At 50.2% G+C, this 6,561-nt stretch overlaps 1 protein-coding gene and 1 non-coding gene across 2 annotated transcripts in view; one reads left to right on the top strand and one right to left on the bottom strand.

Moving 5' to 3' along the window:
• Adamtsl4 (ADAMTS like 4) overlaps window positions 1-6,561 on the bottom strand; it is a 26,843-nt gene that overhangs the window by 10,373 nt on the left and 9,909 nt on the right. The window lies entirely within an intron of this gene.
• On the top strand, window positions 698-804 carry LOC117284111. The gene has a single exon (XR_004515180.1). It is a non-coding gene; the product is annotated as a U6 spliceosomal RNA (small nuclear RNA).

The raw sequence follows: 6,561 nt of genomic DNA, 5'->3' as shown, positions 1-6,561 counted from the left end.
CCCGGGACGGCCGGCGCTGAGCCGCGGCCAAAGCCTCCCTCGCGGTCATCCCGGCCTCTGCCTTGGGCGGCAGGGAACCATGTGGTTTGTTGTTCTGTTTCTTGTTTTTTTCGGTTCAGAACTGGGGATTGAACCCAAGGCTTTGGCCCGGAGCTGCATCTCCAGCCCTATTTATTTATTGAGACAGTGTCTAAATTACTCCGTCTGCGCTCAAATTTGGCCATCTTCCCGCCTCAGCCTCCCGGAGTACCGGGATGACAGGCGTGCTTCACCCCGCCCGGCACCATGTGGTTCCGATTGCTAGGGGCCTCTGGAGCCTCAGTTTCTCATCCATAAATTGTTACACTTTGGGGCAGAGCGAAAGGAGTGCGCACCGACTCGTGGGTCAGAGTGATGAGTTGAGACTCGGCCCGTGCCTGCTGCATACTCACCTGCAGAACAGCGCATCCGACCGGTGCTCTCCCCTCTCCCTTTGTCCCCGGAGGACTGCTGTGGGGAGGGGTGTAGGGTTGAGGAGGGGCGAAAAAGGCTATCTTTTGGGGGGTGTTTTAAGACCGGGTCTCACTCTTGTAGTTCAGGCTAGCGTTGAACTCACTGTGTAGCCCAGGCTGGTCTTGAATTGATGGCGATCCTTCTGCCTCAGCCTCCTGAGTTGCTGAGATTACAGGTGTGTGCTACCACGTTAAATGTAAGAACTGTGCTCACTTCAGCAACACATATGTTAAGATTAGAACAATACTGAGAATATTGGCATGGGCCCTGCCCAAGGATGACTTACAAAGTGGTGAAACATTCCATGTTAAAAATAAAAAGAAGAAGTGGGCATGGTGACACACTAATTCCAGCACTCTGGGAGGCTGAGGCAAGAGAACTGCACATTCAAACCCAGCGTGGGTAGTTTGTAGGCTTAAGAAGGCTGCGTCAAAATGAAAAATATGTAAAGGGCTAAGGATGTAGCTCAGTGCAAAGGCCCCAATACAGAAAAAGAGAAAAAGAAAGAAAAAGTAAGAACTATGTCCTTATTTGACAGATAATTTGCCTATTATTTTCCCAGCTAAACCCATTTCTTTCAGAAATAGACTATGCTACTTGGTATCTATATTTTTTCATTGTGTGTGTGTGTGTGTGTGTGTGTGTTTGCAGAGTTACAAGAAACATTTGTTGAACTGGGCTGTAGGGCAGATGAGTCCCAGGTGCCCCCCAGCTCCCTCCACTTTTCCATTCAAGCTGTGAGGCTTTGTTTTTATTTTTCAAAAGAAGTTATCAAATACTTTGGTTTAAAAATGCTGACAGCCTGGGGCTGGGGTGTGGTGCTTGCCTAGCCTTTGAGTTCTGTCCCCAGCACTGCCCACCCCCCAAGAAACAAAGAAAAATACTGACAGCCCAAAAATCTCCTTGAAAATACAAATCACTTCAGAAAACGTGGCCATGGGTCAAACTCACCCACAGGCCTCCCAGGCGCCTTTCCTTAACCCTCCTCCACCCCAGTCATTGGGTCCTAAAGAGCTTGGGAAGACCCGGGGTTCAGGCTGCTTACAGCATGACGTTTACGGGGCTCCTGGCACACAGAGCCCCAGCCTCAGACGTCTTTATGGTGCTGGATTCCCGGGAAGCCCCTTGCGGGCCTCAGAGCAGTGCGCGCTGTGAACCACTGGCCGCGGTGGTATTTGTGGCTGGCAGCTCTCAGCGCTGCCTGTCACCGCCCGGCACCCACTTATCTCCAAGCCGAGCTGCAGTGTGGAAGGCAGGGACCCCGACAGGAGAGTGGAACAAGGGGGAGGAGGGAAGAGCTCTGCCTTGACATTTGTCACTGCTGAGAACAGAGGGTCAGAAATAGTCCTTTCATTTATCCTTGGCCGCGGACCAAAGAGCTCCCGAGATGCATTGCGGCTGTCGCCTCCCTGGATTGGTGGTCTAACATGCTGGCAAAGAAACCTTCCCGTGCCCGCGGATCTGAAGTACCCACCAAGTGTGTGAACCCGGATTCAAGGAATAAGTTTCTTCTTGCTGGGCATGGTGGCGCTCACCTGTAATCCCAGCACTCGGGAGGCTGAGGCAGGAGGATCGCTGTGAGTTCAAGACCAGCCTGGGCTACATAGTGAGTTCCAGGTCAGTCTCAACTACATAGCGAGACCCCGTCTCAAAAAAACCAAAAAAAAAAAAAAAGTTTTTTTCTTTAAAGGTTATGCAGCTGGGCCCAGGTGTGGTGGCGCACGCCTGTGATCCCAGCACTTGGAAGGCTGAGAGGCAGGAGGATCGCTGCGAGTTTGAGGCCACACTTTGCCACATAGTGAGTTCAAAGCCAGCCTGAACTACATAGTGAAACCCTGTCTCAAAAACCAAAGAGGAAACAAACAAACAAACAAAAGTCTATGTAAGAAGTAGATATTGACCCAAATGCATCTCTAAAGATGGAATAGATAAAGGCGAAGAGCTGGGGCAGGTTGGGTACTGGTCTGACTTCGAGCTCAACATGACTTAATAATACAGTAATGATAGAGACAGAGCTCAGGGGTGGAGCATGTGATTAGCATGTACCAGCCTGGCATGCAGTCCCCGCTCTGAAGTCCTCCTAATGCCAGTAGTAGTGGGATAGGTGCCGGTATGTTCCTGGGAACCATTATTTGTGTGCTGTGTGCTACAAATGAATTTTGGGGGAAATTCAGCTGAGTTTACTAGATAACTTCTTCTCTGGCGGTGCGGTCAGGAAGTTGTTTGTGTCAATTTAAACAACATCCTGTCGCCAGGCGTGGTGACACTTCCCCAAACTACCAGGGAGGCTGTGGCAGGGAAACTTAGCATCCTGGTCTCAAAATGAAAAGTAAAAGGGCTGGGGGTGTAGCTCGGTGGCAGAGCACTTGGGTTTGATCCCAAGTGCTGCTAAAAAAGAAAAAGTTCAGCTGGGCACTTAGCTCAGTGGTTCCACCGCTGCCTGCCTTGCAAGCACAAGGACCTGAGTTTGATCCCCAATACCAAAAAAAAAAAAAAGAAAGAAAGAAAGAACCTCACATGAGACATCACCACTACTTCAACATAGTATGTGGCCAGGTCCTAGCATGAACTGGCCAGTGTGTTGTGTGGCCACAGCAACATTCCCCAAATGTCTGCCATGGGCCTCTCTTCCTCTGGGAATCACGGTTTGCTAAACTCTTTTGCTCCAAAGGACCCTGCAGTTGCCCCACAGGAGGCTGGGCTGCAGTGGGGCCCCTGAGACCTGTCACACTGTCCCTCACGCCTCTGTGTCACCCATGCAGTTCCTGTAGCAGTACATGCGCACGCGCGTGCACACACACACACACACACACATGCCTGTCCTTACAGGAGCAGTCTGTTGCCACTGGTCTCTCCCAGGAACCTGGAGAGCCGGCTCCACCCTACCCCCTGCCACGTTTGCCTGGTGTTTTATTTTTTGAGTCAGGGTCTCACCGTATAGTTCAGGCTGATCTTGAGCTCACTGTGTAGCCCAGGCTGACCATGGACTCCAGGAAATCCTCCTGCCTCAGCCTCCGGAGTACTAGGATCACAGGTGTGTGGCACACTCCCCGGCCCACATTTACCTTTTGCCACCTCACCACCCTGGAGTAGTAGGCATTTAATAAATGCTTGTGCTCTGGCAGCGTTTGGGTGCTGCCTGCTTGTGGTGTCGCCCTTCCTGGCTAACTCAGCTCTTGGACGAAGGAACAGGATGGTCCATCAGGTCAGGTGAGGATGGGACAGGCTGGACTTCAAGTCTTTGCTCTGCAGACTTCGCATGCGCTCAGAAATTCAGAGGCAGGATTCCCGATTGGGTTTCCATAGTCCAACATAGCAGGCCCCCCCCTCTGCATCCCCGGGAGCCGCCTGTCTGTCTTTCCATCCCTCCGTCTGTCTGCTCCCAGAACAGGAAGTGCTCAGCAAATGTCTGGAGTTGGAGGGGTTGACAGGACCCAACCCAGCAGTCACCAGGTTTATGAAGTGTCTGTGCAGATCGGCCAACTAAACTGTGCAGAGCACAGAGCATTGGAGCCGGGAACCACGGCCAACAACCAGAGCCTTGCGTTGGCCACTGCCAACAGGAAGATGCCACCTCAGTCTGTGGTGCAGGCTTCACAGACTTGATAAATGGACCTGTCCCCAAGGGGGACATACCAAAGCTTTGTGTCCATATTTCCCTTTTATTTTCACTTTTTTTCTTGTCTTTTCCTTCCTGTTCCCTTCCCATTTGAACACCTTCCCATTTTCCAACATCCATTATACATCTCAGTCATTTCCACGTTCTGTTTCTCACACCAAAGAAACAATGTGGTAAACATGTATGTCCAATTTATCAAAATAAAAAATTTAAAAGGGACGGGTATAGCTTAATGTGAAAGCCCTGTATCCAATCCCCAGTACCAAACACAAAAAACAGAATAAAAATAAAAGGGACCAAAGACATGGTTCAGTGGAAAGGCCCTGAGTTCAGTCCCTTGTGTTAGTAAAATAAGAAAATAGGTATGTGAAAACTATTGTCATATAAATGCTAGTCATATAAGGAAGTAAGATAGTGTTGTGAATGATGGTGTTACTATTTTGTTTTTGTTTTGTGGTACTGGGGATCGAACTCAGGACCTTGCACTTACAAGGTAGGCACGCACCACTGAGCTAAATCTCCGGCCCTGGTTATGTTGCCTTTTTTTTTTTAACTTTATTTAAAGCTAGACTTGGTAGACATGTAGTTCTAACACTCTGGGAGGCTGAGGCAGGAGGGTTGGAAGTTCAAAACCAAACTGGGTAAGTTGGCAAGACCTAATCTCAAAAAAAAAAAAAAAAAAAGGCTGAAGAATTGGGCATAATAGTGATATAAGCGGTAAGGCATGGCAAAGCTGGCCGGGAACTCAGTGGGAGTGCGACCTGTCAATTACCAGATCCCAGGACAGCGCCAAATAATTCTCAGGACCCGGATGTGGCACTTCCTGTGGGCTCCCAGTTGTGGAGAGCATAAAAAGGCCCCAGCTGCCCCAGAGCCGCTCTGGTGAGTTTTCAAGAGAGCCGGGTGCTGCATTTCTCAGATGTAAGCTGTACTTTTATTTTTGCTTTTATCTTTTTCTGTTGTTCTACCCGAGTTCACTCTGCAGAGCTGGTTTTTCCCACACGTATTTATTTACCCTTCACTTTTCAAATAAACTTTTAACACCATTTTTGACTTATCTCATTCGTCCACTTCTGTGTTTGAGTAGAACAAAAAGGACCTGGAATATTCCCCCCCCCCTTTTTTTGTACCAGGGAGTGAACGCGGGACCTTATGCTTACAAGGCAGGCAGGCGCGGTACCACTGAGCTAAATCCCTCGCCCTGGAATGCTTCTGAATGGCAAGACCTTTCTAAAGGACTACCCAGTAACAGCAGCAGATGCTTTAAACCCTAGCACTTAGAAGGCTGAGTCAGGGGGATCTCAGCCAGCTCCGACTGGCTACATAGTTGTACTGAGCATGTAATCAATAGGTAGAAAATAATAGAATCAATAAGTTAAAAGTGCCCTGTGTGACTAGCAGCTAACAGCTTAGCTGACAGCTTGGCTGGCAGCGGAGTAGGTATTTCTTATCTCATGCTGTCAGTGACATGAAGGCATAGTTGCCTGCTAGCATGAAGTGGAAAATGCCTGCCTTGCTAGCCAAGCCCGCCTTGCGACCTTATCTCCCGCCTTACGACCATCTGTCACCTCGAAGGATGACAGATGTTTTGAGATGGTCACCTTCCAGGTGAGGCCTGAGATATCGAAATGTCCTCCACCCTCTGACCACCTGCTGGAGGGCGTCTCGATATCTCAAGCCTGCTGGACCTGAGTACCTGGCCTGAGCGATAAGGAGCAGCTAGGGGTATAAAAACCCCTGACCCAAGACCAGTCGTCGTCGTCCATCTCGACCCGACCTGACTGCCACTCGTCGCTGCGTCACGCGACTTGACCGACTGCTGCCGGAGGCCCTGCTGGAACCGGAGCTGATCGTCACATTGCAGTTCGAATCTCTGCCCGACAGCCCGGCGCTCGGTGTCACGGACTCAGGTCGTATAACCCTGTTACAGCTTATACCTCAGTATTGCATCTGTCTCGATACTGAGGGGAAGGACTAGAATGCTCTCCTGATTGTGGTTGTGACATTTGCTTTGATATTGCTTTGCATTGCTTGTGTGACAATAAAACCCCTTTAAAGACATATCACTTGTAGTTTTCATTACCTCGAGGCGAGTGAGACGTTTAAGTGCTCACAGCCTGGGATCCGACTCCTGTTCCTGCTCGCGACAATAGTGAGTTCAGGGGTAGCGTGAGATACACATTGAGACCCTGTTTCAAAAATATGCGAAAAAATAAATAAAAAGGCTGTGGCTCAGTGGGCAGGCCTCGGGTTCAACCCCCAGCAACACACAGGAAAGAAAAAGGAAGGAAGGCAAGGAAGGGAGGGAAAAGCCTGCCTGGCCTTGAGGCCCGGAGGGAGCTCTTCACCCTGGGAGAAGGCAGAGCAGCCGGTCGCGCACAGCTCGGCCGACTTCTTGCCCCGACCACACCGCGCGCTCAGGTCCAGTCCAGCTGCAGACGCCGAAGGGA

The sequence above is a fragment of the Fukomys damarensis genome, unplaced genomic scaffold (genome assembly GCF_012274545.1).
Source record: "Fukomys damarensis isolate Sample0158 unplaced genomic scaffold, DMR_v1.0_HiC HiC_scaffold_33, whole genome shotgun sequence".
NCBI lineage: Eukaryota > Metazoa > Chordata > Mammalia > Rodentia > Bathyergidae > Fukomys > Fukomys damarensis.
This window is presented reverse-complemented; position numbering and strand designations above follow the sequence as displayed.